Source organism: Siphateles boraxobius, unplaced genomic scaffold (assembly GCF_051911475.1).
Source record: "Siphateles boraxobius isolate OS27281-9 unplaced genomic scaffold, OSU_SipBor_1 65, whole genome shotgun sequence".
Taxonomy (NCBI): Eukaryota; Metazoa; Chordata; class Actinopteri; order Cypriniformes; family Leuciscidae; genus Siphateles; species Siphateles boraxobius.
This window is the reverse complement of record NW_027509192.1, coordinates 8331566-8349812: the sequence shown is the minus strand read 5'-3', so window position 1 is coordinate 8349812 and position 18247 is coordinate 8331566. Positions and strand designations below refer to the sequence as shown.

At 37.6% G+C, this 18247-nt stretch overlaps 1 protein-coding gene across 1 annotated transcript in view; it reads left to right on the top strand.

Annotated features, from left to right (window-relative positions):
- The window catches only part of ccnd2a (cyclin D2, a), a 171874-nt gene that overhangs the window by 88251 nt on the left and 65376 nt on the right, over positions 1-18247 (top strand). The window contains exon 2 of the mRNA XM_077210666.1: positions 15069-15113. The gene's annotated coding sequence lies outside the window, so the exon portion shown is untranslated. The remainder of the gene's footprint in view (positions 1-15068; positions 15114-18247) is intronic.

Genomic DNA, 18247 nt, shown 5'->3' with positions numbered 1-18247 from the left:
GTGATAATCATTTGTGCACCTCTCATGTCATAGTGAAATTGTCACCTTCTCGTTCAATAACTTTTTCCTATTTCTTATTTCTCTGCAATACCTCATGTTGCCCATAGAGAGCGCAAACCAAACAAATCAGAGTCTGTCTTTCCTGTGCCTATTGTGCAATAGAGAGACAGAGGCTGAATTAACAAAAAAATAACAAAATTGTACACTAATCTTACTATTTATGCATTTATCTGAATACATACTGAAAGCTGCAAAGTATATACCTAACACTGCCTGCTATGTTTAAAATGCATCAATAAATTGTATGCTACATTGTGCATTGAACTTGTAAAAGTAAATATTTTTTTAAAACAGACACATTAAATAATGTTTAGATGTTCTTTTATATATATATATATATATATATATATATATATATATATATATATATATATACAGGTACTCTATCGTTCAAAAGTTTGGGGTCAGTATGATTTTCATAAAAATAAATTTATACCTTTATTCTGCTAAATTCAATTCAATTCAAATTTATTTGTATAGCACTTTTCACAACACACATTGTCTCATAGCAGCTTTACAGAAAGTGCATTTCGGAAATGTACATAGAAAAATACAGTCAGTTAATCATGTTTAATTTAGGGCATAACATATCGTCTCTTCACAGGCGTCGAGTCGTCTCATCACAGGTGTTTAGTCATCTCATCGCAGGTGTTGGGGCATCTGAAGTCTCCGTGAGAGGCTGGATACAAACTGGAGCTGACGGACGCTATTTACCTCGGGACTAGCGTCCTGAGATAACAGCAGAAAGGCAGATGGGAAATAATTAGCATAGCTTATGTTCATAATGTTAGTGCATTCGAACTGATTCAGCAGTAGTATAAAAGGTAAGCATTAAGTGAATGCTTGGTTAAATAGATGCGTCTTTAATCTAGTTTTAAACTGGGACAGCGAGTCAGAGTCTCGAACAATATCAGGAAGGCTATTCCAGAGTTTAGGAGCTAAATGCGAGAACGCCCTCCCTCCTTTAGTGGATTTAGATATCCTAGGAATGACCAGAAGCCTCGAATTTAGTGATCTTAAAGAGTGCGATGGATTGTATGGTGATAGAAGGTCTGTTAAATACACAGGAGCTAAACCATTTAGGGCTTTATAGGTCAGTAGGAATACTTTGTAATTGATTCGTAACTTAATAGGTAACCAGTGTAGAGATGATAAAATAGATGTTATATGATCATATTTTCTTGATCTAGTAAGAACTCTAGCGGCTGCATTTTGCACTAACTGTAGCTTGTTTATTGAGGATGCAGGACAACCAGCTAATAAAGCATTACAGTAATCTATTCTCGATGTCATGAATGCATGAACTAGCTTTTCTGCATCAGAAACAGATAGCATGTTACGTAGCTTAGCAATGTTTCTAAGGTTTCTAAATTACATTCAATTGGTTTAAAGATTCAGTAAAGACATTTATATTATAACAAAATATTATTTTTCTAATAAATGTTCTTTTAAACGTTCTATTCATCAAATAATCCTGAGGGGGAAAAAATCCTGTATATTGGTTTCCACAAAAATACTAAGCAGCATGACTGTTTTTAACATTAATAATAATAATAATAATAATAAATTAGCAGCAAATCAGCAAATTAGAATGATTTCTGCAGGATACGGTGACACTAAAGACTGGAGTAATGATGCTGAAAATTCAGCTTTATATCACAGGAATTAAAAGAAAAAATATTAAAAAAGATAACAGTTATTTTAAATTGGTAATAATATTTCACAATATTACTGTTTTTGCTGTAGCTTTAATGAAATAATTGTAGCCTTGGTGAGCATTAGAAACTTCTTTCAAAAACATAAAAAATCTTAGAGAATTTTTTCAAATTGACCCCAAACTTTTGAAATTTATTGTATAAAAATAAATAAATACATTTAATTGATTTTAATTGTACTTGTAACAATATATATACATTTTAACTGTATTTTATAACAAGAGGATGATCATGATGATCAGCATAGTCATTAAAGGAATTAACCCGTATTATACACAAATTTCTTCTTCAACTCTTCATGCACAAACATTTACGCTCATATTTCATCTTCCAGTGATTAGGCTATTCTTCATTTGTCACTCCTTTTCTCTTTCTGTGTTTGACACACACACACACACACACACACACACACACACACACACACACACACACACACACACACACACACACACACACTGTATGTGTGTGTGTATGGAGTTGGACAATGAAACTGAAACAGCTGGTCTAGTGTAGGTCCTCCTTTTGTAGCCAATACAGCATCAATTCGTCTTCTGAATGACAGATGCAAGTCCTTCACAGTGGCCAGAGGGATTTTGAACCACCCCTCTTCCAGAACAGTGGCCAGGTGACTATGTGATGCTGGTGGAGGAAAAAATATTTATATCTGGTGACTCTGCAGGCCATGTGAGATGTTCAACCTCACATTCATGTTCATCAAACCACTGTCACAAGTCTTGCTGTGTGTGTTGATGCATTATCATGGGCAGCAACAGTCCTGGTGTTGAGCCTTTTTGGAGCTTCTCCACATTTGACATTGGTACCTGTGACCAAAGTTTTAGCTATAGCAGCCTGACCATGAATATTGACTGTGGTGTGAAGCTCCCGATGAACAGTTTTGGTGGAAACAGGAGAGTCGAGGTGCGCATTTATTTCTGCAGTAAGTTGAGCAGCTGTGATTTTATGTTTTTTGGATACAATATGGGTTAGTACCTGGACATCTCTTTCAGACAGTGTTCTTTTAAGTTCACAGTTACTCCTGTTGGATGTGGTTCATCCTACGTGGTGGTATGCCGACATTACCCTGGATGCCATAGCTCTCCATACACTGCTGTCCTGGTCACAGATGAGCCAGCGAGACACGCACCAACAATTTGTCCTCTTTTGAACTCTGTATATTGCAATCCACACAACATACTGGGAGACATATCAGTGTTATCACTGTGAAAAAAGAAAATTCACATTCTGTGCATATTATACACAAGTATTAGTAGTATTCTGTAATTAATAAAACATGTTGTAAGATTTTTCAGTGTATGAAGGGGAATTAGACTCAGGACACATCTTATTTGGGTTATATATGTCCCAACAGCATAGATGGGTCCAAAGATTACCCCGATGTAAGTGACCTGCAGTTCATCTGCCTCACCTGAGTGAAACGGCATGTGTGATGTCATTATGTTGCATGTTTTTATATGCAAATCAAAGTTCACCCTGGGCTAGTAGCAGTTATTCCACCTTCTCTAACATGCAATTCCCACCCATCATACATCAGGGAATTCTCCTGTCATGTGAACGATCTTCTCTTTTTTTGTGGGTCATAGGGCTTGTGAGGCATAGCTGACCTTTAACTGGCATGGTTTTGTCAGATCAGATGGATTTGGCTATTTTGAGTCTAAACATGGGGAAATCAAGCAAATTCCACTGCAGAAATAGTATTGTAGCAATGAATTCCAAGACACTGGAAATTAGGTTTGACTAAAGAGCAGCTGAATGCCAGTGATTTACTTCATTAACAGAGGAACAGTTTTACTGTGCGTTTGTAAACCGTCGGTTGCGGTTTGATGTCAGAATGCCTTTTTATAGCACATTATAAAACGGATAGTTCTTGAATGCTTATTGCTCAATACAGTATTCTGGTTGTGCTCAAATATAAAACAAAGAGGTGCACGCCTATATACTGTGTATATCACTGCAATGCATTCATAGGTATCCTAGGTTGAGTGGATTGCAATCTACTGTTTATTAAAGCAATAAAGCTTTAATAAAACATGCAGCGTAATCTTTCCATGCCGAATACAGTTGTGCTGATGATCTCAGCAGGAACATGACACCAACAGCCAAGAAGCATAAAGGAGCTTTTCATGCAAATCAGGCTGAGATATAATGAAGTCAGCATACTGAAATGACACGCCGATTATAAGGGCAGAAGCGGATGGACGGACAGACGGACGACAGGACCAGTTCTGGTTGGCATGTCTGCTTAGATACCATCCTTTTCCTCTGCAGCTCTTGCTTCGATGCTTCTGACTGTCAGATGAATGAGTCAGTAATTGTATGCATGTAAGTGTGTACATGCTTTGCTCAGTTCTTTTGTGTACAGCGCTGCATAACAGCACGGCTTGCGTCACAAATTGCATGGCAGATTCTTCAGCGGCAACATCTGCTCATTTGCATAAACAGATGTTTGAGGTATCCAACGTTCTTGTTTTCATATTCGTATGTTATTTTCTTCTGAAATAATAGGCTATATGAAAGCTTTTTGCTTTCTGCTTCAAAGTAAAATATAAAAAAGGTAATTGTGAGATAAAAAAAAATAAGAAATTGTCACATGGCGAGATACAACTTCATAAATATGAGAAATGTGGACGCAGTTTTGATGTACAAAGTTACATAGAAAGAAATGTGCTTAAAGGAATAAAGTTGCAATTACCCTTTTGTTTTCATTTATCTCAAAAACATTTCTTATTGTTGTCAATGTCGACAACAGTTGTGCTGCTTAATATTTTAATGGAAACCAAAAATTTATTTGCTCAGGATTCTTTGATGGTTCAAAAGAACTGTATAAAATACTGACCCCAAACGTTTGAACAGTAGTGTATTCTGACATCCATTTTTGGTTACACACTTTATTTTACGGTGTCATTGTTACAGTGTGATTATATATTTAAGTACTGATTAGTACTGGTTAAGTACTGGTTTGGGTTGGATTTGGTTGAGGGTTAGTTGCATGTAATTATGCATAATTTACTGTTATTACTATGGTTAGTACATGTAACAAATGTAACAAGGACACTGTAAAATAAAGAGTTACCTCTTTTTTTATCCTGATCTTTTGCTGACAATATAAAGTGCCCAGCATCTGCTTAATCCTTGTGCCAGTGCATCCTGGGAACCACTGCCATACCCGAGCAGATCGAATCGGCGAAGATGCTTGGTTTCCACAGGTGACAAATCTGGCAGCACTCCGATCCGACGCCGTCCTGGTGGCCCAGGAAGAGGCGTCCCACCAAGGACAGTTGTGGGTCAGCAGGAGTGTGCTGATAAGAAGAATAGTAGTGGGCGGCGGGGAGTTATGGATTGGCCACAGCTGCAGGGGCGAGTGGTCAGCTTAACAGACAGCTGAAGGATGGAGAGGAAATGACTAAAATAAACTGCGTGTGATGTGTGCGGCCTCGTTCTGAGAGCAGCACTCCACCACTGCAGCTAACACATCTGGCCGAGAGACGCGCACCCCGTTGACGTAACGGACATAAATATTTAAAACGGCAGAAAGGTTGCGGAGTTGATTCACGCCATCCAAAAGTGTGAGAAAAACTCGTACAGTGAGCGAAAAGAGAACACGCTTTCATACGCGCCAATCGTGAGTCAGCAGCTAAGGATGTGCTAGTTAGCATTCTCGCAAACACTGGAGTGTTTTATATGATCTTCAGGTTACTGGGACTCCGTGGGAAAGGTCCTGTTTGCCTTACCATTGTCAACAAGTTCCACTCTACACAGACCCGGATCGCCGTGTGCTTCAGGCTGTATGGCCACTGTGCTGGGAAACACCTAGCATCTCTGAGCTGCTTGTTTAGCGAGTGGCTCAGTGACCTAGAAATGTCAAACCACTGTCCCTAACACTGCTGAAGGACAGTGTCAAACTGAAACCGTGCACTGTACACTTAGCATTTCGAAATTTATGTCTCTCGCTCTGTTGTTTAACACAAGCCGAAATGTGTGCGCAAGTCCTGAGAAACCTTACAGTGTTAAGAAACAGTTGTTAGAAGGTGATATAAACTTTTCTTGAGTCACATACAACACCTTTTTGAACATATTTTTTTTTGTCCCAGTTCAGCTGTCTGTCACTATAATCGTACGGTCTGCAAACTTGGCTCATGGCTTGACTCCGTCCCCCAAAATTTGAGTTGTCTTAAATAACATTACACGAGAAACGTTTCAACAACATGATTGTAGCCACAGAAGTTTATAAGCTAGCCAAAGTACATTACGCTTGTAAACAGAGGCTCCGTTTCAGTGTCACTTTAATGTTGTTAGCTGTATGCTGAAAAATAGGAATTCTCTGAAACTAGTCATATTTTCATACACAAATGTGCATCTTAAGTAAATGAATCTAATTTTAAAGATGTTCCGATATTTTAACTGGAAAACAAGATGAAGGTAATACCGATTACAAAAATTGTTTCAGGTGAAGCTAGTTGATGTTCAGAAACTGAATGTGCTAGAAATGCTATGTGTGTTGTAAGTCTCTGCAGATTCCGTGGCAAAAATTACCAATATAATTCTCGTTAAAAAACAGGAATTACATTGGGTGCGTCTCAATCAGCTCTCCAGTTCAGTAGTCAGGGCACTGATCAGGGAGTCGGCCATTTTAAGGGATGTCTCAATCGCAGAATACTTCCAGTGCACTGAAACGTTCGCTCCCTAAAAAGTCCCACAATGCACCATGAAAACCAGGGAGCATCGATGCTCACCATCTTCCCTTAACGGAAGTTCTGAAGCGTGAAACATAAATCACTTAAGCCAACTCACTACACATAACGATGCGCTATAGATGTTTTTTTTTTTTTTAAATACAAACCATTATTTAATTATATTTGAGCATAAACATACATCGCTAGACAGGTAATAAACAATCTAGCTAACATTTATAATATATTTATGGCTGAAAGATTGCACGTATATGAAACAAGCAAAGTATTTATCATAATGTACTTCAAACAACATAAAAAAAAATTATGTCAGAAAGATATCAGTTCTGCTTTTGTTCATAAATTCCAGTAGACTAGTGATGTTGTACAATGAGGATTTTGTCATGTCGCCGGAGTCATCAGTGTCCCAATGTTTAGTGAGCCCTGGGTCCATACCATCCTTGCCAGTGGCCGAATTTGTGTATACTGATTCATGACCTAGGAAGGGAGCCGATTGAGACGCCCCCATTGTCTAATTTGCACACTGTACGCAGGGATAGCATTAGCATGTCAATTGCTCTGAGGTGCAACAACCCAGGACAGACTCACCTCACCCTACCCCCTCGTACCGCTGACATTTGACCTCCACTCTTCCGTCTGCCAATGAGATCTGACAACAGCTCCCTTTACAAAGAACAGGGTCTGACCCTGGCCCTGTGAGTGTGTGTTTCATGTCGACTCAAGCCGAACTGAGAGGGCACAAGCAGCTCTTTGTGGGACAGAGGTGGCTGGGCTCGGTCCAGAGAAGACCATGCAGCTGTTCAACACTGACAGCAGCTTCATTCGCTGCGCTCTGTGTACATCTATGTGTGTGTTCGTTCGTGTCACAGTTTGTGTTTTTGTTAATAGAGAGGAGATACTTCATTGATGATCTGACTTCATGCAAAGTAGTCTATTTAAAGAGTTGTTTTGTAGTGAGAGTGTCCAATACTTAAAAGTTGTAGTCACATGACACTTCCTGCAAATCAAGAAATCAATCAATTGTCCCACAGTGCATTTCTGCTAATAGCCTATCTCTTAAATCTGAATGACTAGATGCCACATTTAGCTGATCTGAATTTGTTAAAACATTTTGGTTCATTTAATATAGTGATTGCTCTTTGTGCAAGAGGTCTGATAAGTTCAGTATTATTCAGTAATACTTTTCATATTTTTTAAAGACATTGATACTTTTATTCAGCATAGATGCATTAAATTGATCCAAAGTCTGTATACAATTGGAGTTATATTAAAAAATATCCTGGCTCTTCCAAGCTTGATAATGGCAGTGAATGAAAGCTCAAAAAAATGCATCCATCCATCATAAACTTCACATGGCTCTGGGGGATTAATAAATGCCTTCTGAAGCAAAGTGATGAGTTTGTTTGAGAAAATTCATATTTAACAAGTTATAAAAGTAGAATTCTAGCTTCCGGCCAAACGGCCATACGCAGTCTACTTGCACAACTTACGCAACTTATGACGTCGGAAGTAGCGTAGTGTATCATGGCGTAGTGTAAATATCAGCAGCTTTTTCTCTCAGTCCCAGTTTTTTTGTACACTTTCACGTGCCGGGTCCAGATTTCACTGACCTGCCCGGACCTGTCTGGTCATTTTTCCAACCTGAACTTGGCTGTCAGTGCCGGTATATCGAAAGAAGTGTAACACAAAAGTGCATGGTCTATGTCCCATAAAGTCTTCTTAAACAGAACTGGCGAGGAGGGGGGCCACAAAGCCACATGTTGTGTGAGCTCTGAATGAGGAGATGGCAAGAATGCAGTCCCCCCTGATTGGGCCGCTACCCTGGTTTTTGCAGTTTGTGTGTCTGTGGGTGGATGGGTGAAAGCTTTAAGCCTGTAGGAATGATCAAAAAACATGGACATTTTACACACTTTTTTCTAGTTTTTTAAGTAACCTGGCGGTTACAGTCTTTACAGGTTGGGACTTCAGTAGAAATAGAAACAGAAAGTATTCATGCCTTCATGTGTTCTCAAGGACAAATAACTGATATGGATTCTTCACGCACATCCTTTTACCTTATTTGGAAAATCACCATGGATTGTGTGTGTGTGTGTGTGTGTGTCAGCCATGTGGATTTTGAATGTGACTTCCAAAAGAAAATGATTTTTGTGAATTAAGTTTCATATTATTGTAGTTTAAAAAACTGTTTGCCTAAAACAGAAATGACAGAAATCATCTATTTACTATCCAATCGAGTCGAACCTTCGACAGATCAGCTTTTTTAAAAACTCTTTCCTTGTCATTAAAGAGATTTTCTGTCATTTATGAGATGGCGCTTTCCCGCCATTGATGATCTTCACCAGCAATCCATGTTTTCTCTGATCTTCTGAAATAGTACAGCTTCTCCAGATACAAAAACAAGCAAAGAAAAAAATCTGTGTAAACCAGAAGGAGCGGATAGGAGTTGTTTTTGCACAACTAGCTTAACATGATCCTCAAACATTCAAAGGCATATCAATCAAAACATTACAGAGATAGATGTCCAACCCACTCAAAGGTAACGACTTTGCAAGCTTTGTTGACTGACTCGATCTACTCGATCTAAGTTCTGATGAATTTGCTTAGAATTTTCTTCCTGTCTAGACTAACCTGCCTTACACTTTATAAACTTACACTTAAAAAGTGATTTTATTTTCTTTGACAATGTCTTATCTCGCCTGGCCACCAAGCTCAAAAAAAGGTGCATGACACCCCTCTGTGTTTCCAGTGTTTTCCAGTTCTTAAGAAACCCCACAAAACTGCAGAGGAATGTCTTTTCATGGACTATTCAGTCTCTGTCTGCATCTCTCTTTCTTTTTGCTGTCTCTCCCTCTTTTTCATCCCCATGACAAGGTGAAACAGTTCCATCAATGCAATCCCAGCATGTGCCGCCGCCAAAGAAACATCTGCGTGACACTGTCAGCTGTGAACAAACATGGCTCTGAAGTCCTCCCAGGATACAAACAGACACGGACAAAGACACTGAGAGGAAGTGATTCTGGCTTAATCCTCTATGTACTCACTAAATGGGAAGGTAAACCGTCCCGCTGGCAGAGCGGGAACAGACCTTGTCTGTCCTTCCAGTATTGCATACTTGTTTACTCAGTTTTTTTTTGTCCAAACATATATCAAAGTAGTTTGTTTAAAAAGGGAGATTGGAGGCATTGAAGAGGTGCGTTTGGACTTGATGCCAGCTCTCGCCTTTGCCACCTGGATGACACTTGTGAACTGTTCTAACCACACCCGCAAAACAAAGAGCAGCATTCCAATCATTATGTAAAAGCTCTTTTTTTCTTTTCAGATGGAAAGAAAGACATTATTAAGATGAAAACATCAGAGAAGAACACGATAAAGGAGCAATGACTTTTTGTCTTCACTTTTACTAGTTTCTCCTCCATAACTGATGACCCTGCTAAAAAGTCCAGGTTAGACCAGCATGCATTTCCATGCTCTTCCAGACTGGATTATGCTAGTCAGTTATAGTTTGGAGCTGGTTAAGCTAGTTAAGAACCTTCTTGGGTACACCAGTATCTAATCCTATACACTAGCATCCAAAACTATGACTATGTTCAGACTGTGTCCCAAATCCGTTTTATTTTTGTTGCTCATATGTGATTCAGATCTGTTTTTGTCATGACAGTGTGAACAGCACAGATTACATGGAATCTAAACTTTTTTTTATTCTGATTTGAGCTACTTCCATATGTGATCCTAAATCCGATACTGGTCTGATGTTTTGCAATGCAACCTCGGTCTGAAAAGTTAAATCTGAATTCATGCGAATTTTACGTCAAATCGTGTCTACACTGAACACGACCCGTTGTTGTGACACATTGTACCGCAACAGCTAGAAGTTGTTTATAGTGAACGCGACAAAGCAACCATTCCAAATCCATTTATCCTTCCTATGAGAAGTATCGAGAGTGCTTGGAGTATGTCATAAATAAACAAGGCATCAGTTTACTGTTTGGGATTTGTCCCACCATCATGCCACATCCAGTGTAGACAACATCACTTTCACACAGCAATCACGGTAAATTACCGTAAAATTACCAGAATGACTTTACTGGTAAATACACAAATATGCTGTTCACACAAGCAACAGTGTTCTGGATTTTTACCGGTAAGAGACCATTTCAGTTAGTTTACATTATTGAAGAAAATGTTTTATTGTTTTTTCAACCAAATAAGTTGGCAAACCCCCAAAAATGTAGATAATCAATTTTATCAAAAATTTTAAGTTTAGAAATTCAGAACCGGCAGATTTTTATTTTGTACATTTGTATTTTTATATCCTTTTGTACATTTGAATTATTCTAAACTAGAATTATTTGAGGAAGCTAATTCATGTTTTAATTAAAATGATCATGTAATCTCAACTTTAAATATTTTTAGTAGTGGAAACGTGGCAAGCTTTAGCTAATTCAGTAAATGTTAACTTGTTAATTGGTAACACAATGCTTTGATAGCATTAGCATAGCATATCTATTGCTGAATGAGTGTTGCAATAAAAAACATTTAACATATATCTGTTCTCAAACCAAGCTTGTGCTCCACTCGTCACCATGATGGTAACCCTAAAAAAAACATAACAAAAACTTCTAAATTAGCATATCAAAACATTAATCACTACTAAATCTCCCACTTAACATTAATCTTTCACATAAATATTTTAGCATTTACTCTCCATTTCGAGTGTCATGGCAAAATATGCTGGGACATAGAAATTCCTGTCCAGTTTCACTTCAATTTAAGTTTGTCTAAATTAAAAGAAACAAGTTTATAAAATGAAAAAAAAGGAAAATTAAATAATTCAAATTACTCAATGTGTATTTTTGTGAACTCAAAAGAAAAAGTTCTACATATGCTAAAAGTTCATTTGATTTAACCTAATTTGTTTAATTTTAAGTTCACCCCACTCAAACCAATTAATTATTTTGAGCATTAGGGTTTACAGTGAACACCACTAAATAAATTGATGATGAACCAGAATCAGTAAGTGCAATTGGAATCACAACAAGAACTGATTCCCCTTGTTATCCAAAACACAGTTGGTTGATCAGCTTTGCTGTGGAAGAACCTCCACAGTCACATCCTCTGCTGCTGCCAGTTGATGCTGTTTTTTTTTAAGCAAAGTGGATGAGTCAGCAGTCACACACACAAACGTATGCACATCACACCACAGTAGGGCAACAAGGAGTAAGAAACCACATCATGTGTTGTCTCATAAGCTCCAGTAAATCTTCATGAACACTGACAGAGTAACATTTACATCTTTCAGAGTGTCGAAGACATCTCTTGTGATGGAAACTGTGGGAACCCCATATGTCATGTAATCTGCTGGGAGGGTGCGGATATTCCGGTGCTAAGTCAGCACTCAGGCAAAAACAAGCACTTACGCCACACCTACGGCAGTGCTAAAACAAGCACAAACCACACATATTTGCTTCTGTACTGTTGACAGTGATAGTTTCTAACAGGGACAGTACCGTTTGTGTCTATTAACATGCTCGAATTCGGTCGATCTATGGGTGGCTTGCTGGTTCAGCTAGTTAAAGGAATATTCAGGGGTTCAGTACTAGTTAAGCTCAATCGATTGGTTGCTTAATGTTGATTTTGTTACAGTGTAAACTCATTGTTTCAATAGTATAGCTTCAAGACAAAATCAATATGTGTGTTAGCATGAAGTAAGTGTGAAAAAATTGCTTACTAACCTTGTCTGTTTAAAGTTATTTCCAATTGAACAAATTTGTTGCCCCGACAACACCATAAACGCTAAAATGGCTGTAAAATTATGAATTAAAGAGCTTTACAGCTCAACCAAAATACTCACATTTTAACAGTAGAATTAATGTAAATTCATTGGATCTAGTCAGATTCAAAATTCTTCTTTCATTTTGTTGACACAGTCAAAGGTTTTTACAGAGGGGATTTTTGATATCTCTTTTTATCACTACATCATAAAATGCTTTATAAAATCAGGGAAATATATGAACAAACCCCTCTGTAAAAAAAAAACCCTTCAGAATATAGAAAGTAATAAAATTGTAACTTTTGGTGATTTCTGGCTCAGTGCATGAGAAAAACAACTCATTTTTAGAAAATGGCTATCAAAGATATTGAAATCTACAGACACAAATAGATAAAGTGCAATAAAATAAGTGTAGCCTATTTTGTATGTTTTCTTTAAAACACAAATAGCCCAAAATCTCCAAATTGACCAGTACATGAAAAAAAGAGCATGAAGTGTTTTTGCCTGTAGTGTCTTGCCTTAAAGTAAACAAGAGATAAGTCCAAACGATTATGCTACAAAATGCTGTTGATTGAACTTAACTTGTCTTGAACCTGGAATATTCTTTTAAGAAGACTGGTAGGGACACCAGCATCCAAAACACTACATGCAGTTTATACCGCATTAGCACCTGAACTTGATTCAATAACTACTGAATCAATAACACAATAACACGTCTCTTTTCATTGTTGACCACCTGTTAAATGAAAAAGGAAATTGTCTTCATCTGTCCTTTCACTATCAAATCAGGTGGTTTCATTGAAAGTACCCTTGAAGTGTAATTCAATGGCACATACACACTAAGTGCTCAAGTTTCAAAGACATTTTTTGATGATAATAGCGCTGCTTCTAAATGCAAGAGGAACAATGAAAGAACTTTAGTCTCACATCATTTATCTCCTAGTTTCCTGAGAGTCTGAAGCCCAGGATCTGCTCAAGACATCTGCCCATTCACACGCTTTTGTGTGCATACTCCTTGCTCACTTTGTTCACATTGAAATATGTGTTTTGACAACTTCACATCTCAGTAGCTTTAGGGATGCAGCCGCTTCCCCCTCGCCCCCTATTTATCCCTTATGCGCTGGGATTGTCAAATTTGCTCTTTCTTGTCTACTTTCTTTCCATTCTTGCCAGATGAGCCAGACTAATCAGTCTTGATGCGTCTCTGACGCGCTGATTGGCCGCCTACTTACCTGTCAATCAGCCGCTGCACTGAAGAGAGGTTTTAATTAAAAGAAAATAACTGTTAGCTCCTAAAAATCAAGAATCCCAAAGTAAATTTTTTTTTTCAGTGTTGCCATAGAAGAGCCATTATTGGTTCCCCAAAGAAAAACCTTTTGGCATGTTTGGTTCGATTAAAACGAACCCTGGTGCGATTACTCTGTGCAGTTCATTTGGATAAGTGTGAACGCTTCCAAACAAACTCTGGTGCTTTTCGGATGAAATATGAACGCAACATGGGCCAAAGACATGGTGTCACAAGATGTGACCTTAAATAGGACTGAATGCACAAGCATACCTATAATCGCCGTGTTTTCCATCACAGTTCAGTACAAGCACCAGAACCGTGTCTCCTCACTGAAGATCTTTGTTTGTAATCCTATACCATCATATGTATGGCACATACAGCCAGCGCATTGTTCATTAAGTTCCTTTGCAAAATATACATCATAAAAGCCGTTTTTGTTTTGTATCTTTAGACTTGGTGTTAAAAATGACAGTGTGAACGCTAAGCGAACCAGGACTAAAGCATTATTTTCTTTCTTTCTTTTTTTTCTGACCAAAAGAAGTGTGACCATTGAACCTTAGTGAAGAGTTCTTTAAAAAAAAAAATTTAACAAAAATCTAATTGTGAAGAACAATTTAATTATCTAAAGAACCTTTTTCCACTATAAATACATTTTTGTGCAATGGAAAGTTTCCATTGAGCCACTTAAGCCAATTTTCGCCCATCGGCCCGAACCGTTCTTGTTGCCTAACCGTTCCAGTCGAAATGGAAATGGTTTAATTTTCTACTGTGGGGCTGATAACAGAGCTCTTTTGAATGTAATACAAATGCTCAGTCATAAAAAGCATTGTATCTCAACTTTCAGCTTGTGATTGTATCACCAAAGATTGATTTTAATACCTGCAGTGAACAGGGCCTATAATGCTAAAGTGGCGCAACTGTTCGGTAAATTTAACTATCTGTCTTTATAGTGTGGCTCCTTGGATGGCTTAGAGTTCAAATGCATATTATTAATCTTTGCTGTTTCTGTGTTAAAATAAAAAAAGCAAAATTGTGCATCTCTCAAGTAAAATGTGGCGGCATGAAGTCTTTAAGTTTTTGGAGACAGTTTGTCACACTTCGATTTTTGAGTCATTCTTCTTGTACTCTTAACAACCTACACTCTTTCCATGTCCTTATTTATTCACAGTGTTTAATTCATACAGAAATACGGTTTTCAACTGTGCTGAAACTTTTTCATTTTTTCCACTTTCCAAAGTCTTAATAGTAACAAAACCCGTATGGTCTGAAAGTGTGGGGTTTCTCTCCTCTAAAACTGGCCACCATTAGGGGAATTCCACCAATTTCAGTACAAGGAGGACATGGATTTTCCACAAAAAAGGAGATATGTTCACTACGCTCCATTTGGCTGTACAGTTCAGTGCCATAGGCAAAACTGTGACTCCCCATGCACCAGCCGAGAATATCAGAAGCATGTTTAGATTGTGAAATAAGTCATATAGAACGACCTAATCACAGTTTGTTTCTCTGTTTTGTTTGCTTTGCAGGTGGCCATGGATTTCACATAAGCCAAACCTTGAGCGGACGTTAAAGTAAGTGCTGGTTGAAGGTTTTACACTGCAGCTTCCATAGCTTCTGTATCTGATTTTTCAAACTCCTCTTTATAAAAAAGTCCTACTATGGTAAAAGACTGCCAGTTGTCTGAGAATTTGGCTATTTTTTGGCATCCATCGAGGGTTGAAAGTTTTAGATTTGTTTAAGGGCACATAGGAAGCTCTTTGCTAGAAACCAGGAAATACCTGCTGTTAACGTGATAAAGTTTTGTGGCAAAAAAACAACAACAACATGCCCAATAATACCTATAGGATGTTGACCTTAAAGTAAATGTGTTTATGTGGTAACCAGGGCTTTAAGTCTTGTAATGTCAGTGCTCCTAAAAAATATGAAGTGAAATTATGAATAATTGATTATAACAAAGAATAAACATGGAGAATGGTAGGCTCTTTGCTAACATTGAGATTTGCCTGTGCTTCTTTCTAGTTTTGTTTTTTTGTCGTGTTGACTTTCTTGTTGTTTCCTTCAGTTGGTGTCTGGCATCAGACACTTTTGCCATATCCTATCACACTGGCTTCATTTTGAGTTTTTCTACATTTCCCACAAGTATCTAAATACACATAGTTTCATGTAACAGCACGGGGGTGGGTGTTGTTTTAAGGGCTCATTATTTCAGTAAAGTGATAATGCATGTGTGTGTATATAGGGACATGTCTTACCAGGAGCGGGTGTTGCTGACAATGGCTCTTTCAGTTGTTCCTCTGCACGAACTGTGAACCAAATATTCTGTTTGTTGTGGTGATTTACATTTAGATGTTGCATCCTTAATAATATCTGCCACATATCTCATTGTTTAATACCTCCAACAATAGATGTATTGCACATTCAGAAGCAAGTTTCTAAAACAAAATTCATTTGATACTGAATTCATAAATACTTAATTAATTTATGTAACAGTTTGATTTGATTATTTTTTAACTCGTTTTTTATAACCATTTTTTGGTGAGTTAAGGCGTACTGAATGAACTCCCTTATGTTTTTTTATTTTATATAATTTTGATTTTAATTTATTTTCTTGTTTATGTTTTACTATGTTTTTTATATATATTTTTCTTAGTTAAGGCATACAGAAATATAGTTACTAATTAATTTTTTTATATTTAAAACATAATGATAATTTTTCAAAACTTATTTTGACTTTTTTTTTCAATTATCTAACAACATGAGGAAACTATTTCCTTTTTCAACTCTTTGACCTTTAGACTCTGACCTAGACATTGGCCAAGCATCGTACCATTAGCAACAGCGGCAAAGATTTTCGGTATCACAACTGATCTGATACTTGAACCACTGAAACCTGAATTACAGTTAAATTCCTGTAAATGCTCTCATGAGGGGTTTCCATGCTATTTATAAATCCCATTCATTACTAAACCTCATTTAATTTACTCTTGCCTCTTCACTTATACAATAATTCTCTGTAAATCCTGAAATGGAGGGTTTTTGTAAGCTTATTAAATAAATTCAGTATTGACACAGAGGTAATTATCGACAGTGGAACATATGGCTTAAAGCGGCTTGCCAGTTCCTCTGTCTGGATGCCAATGAGAAACAGTATAAAGTTTTGCTTGGGCCAGAGTGACTTGTTTGAAATGTAGTAAAGATGGTGCCACTTTAATCTGCTAAGCTACAGACTACTCATCATTTAAAGTAGCTTACAATGCAAAATAGCGATTTATAAACAATAATAGGAAATACACACATTATCCAGGGGTAAGGTGAATTTGGAGAATAAATGTATGTTCTATTAATATTTATAAATCTAATTTTCTAGTAGAACAGTGTGCATGTACGCACTACTGGTGCATGTGTGTCATTTATAAGAAAAACCTCTGGTGATAATGACTTGACACTTTTGACATGAACATTTGCACTTTTCAGTTCCTGGGATCAGATCTGTGCAGCTGCCTGCTTGCAGCTGAGCTCCAGTTGAGTTTTGCGCTGTTTGAGTTTTCTAAAACCCCTCTGCACCCCGACTTTACTTTATGTTCTCCTGGAACGCTTTAGTGCGTCTTTCCTTGCGGTCTGTTCCTACTTGCGGTTCAGACATGCCACCCAATCTCCCGCTTATTGGACCCATCTGTCTCATTAGATTGTGTGTCATTGCTGGTACTGTTTTAAATGTCAGATTTGGAGACCAGCCTGTATCACTTCCTCTACCATTAAAGGCGTTAGAGAAAACGCCAGGTTCTTAATTGGGCTGGCATGATTTCCCTACAGGGTTTAAGAGTTTTAGATGGTATATGGGATATTTCGTGATCCAACTGCATTTTGTCTCGGTTGAAATTTTCCTTTCACCTTTACTTTATAAATAAAGTGTTCCACAAGGATTAGCCCAGGTAATAAACTCAAGGACGTGCACATGCAATGGCAATCGCAAGAGTCCAAGGGCTAGACAGGGCAAATTAGCATGAGACTGCAATCCCAAATGTGCCAATGGGAGTGGAAAGTTCTGCAGGAGATTTAATGGCGATGCACAAATTAAAGAACACCGACGCAGCCATGTCAGGTGCAAAATGGTTAAGACATCTTTTTTTAGGCGTTAATAACAACGAAAAAAAAACAGTTAACTACCACAAAACTTTAGTAAATCACGTTGTGTGATTTATTGAAATACTGTACTCCCATCAATTTTGTGTATGAAAGGAAAACTCCAACAAATGTATACACAACAAGGGCAGCCTTTTTTTAATGCCAAAGGAAGGTCAATCATTTTCTTTCTAGCGTTCTCTTCCTTAAAACATTGTTAGTGAATTATAAATACTGTATCATTGTTTTTTCTCATATTTTCATCGACAGCCTGTCCTTTAACTACTGCCATGATGGTAATTTTCCATCTCGTCTATACATTACCATTGATTAAAGGGTTAGTTCACCCAAAAATGAAAATTATCACATAATTTACTCACCCTCAAGCAATCCTAGGTGAATATGATTTTCTTTCAGCCAAACACAATCGGAGTTGTATTACAAAATATCCTGACTCTTCAAAGCTTTATAATGGGAGTGAATGGTACCTGGGATTTCGAAGCCCCCCAAAAAAGCGCATCCATCCATCATAAAAAATCCATACGGCTCCAGGGGGTTCGTAAAGGGATTCTGAAGCGAACCA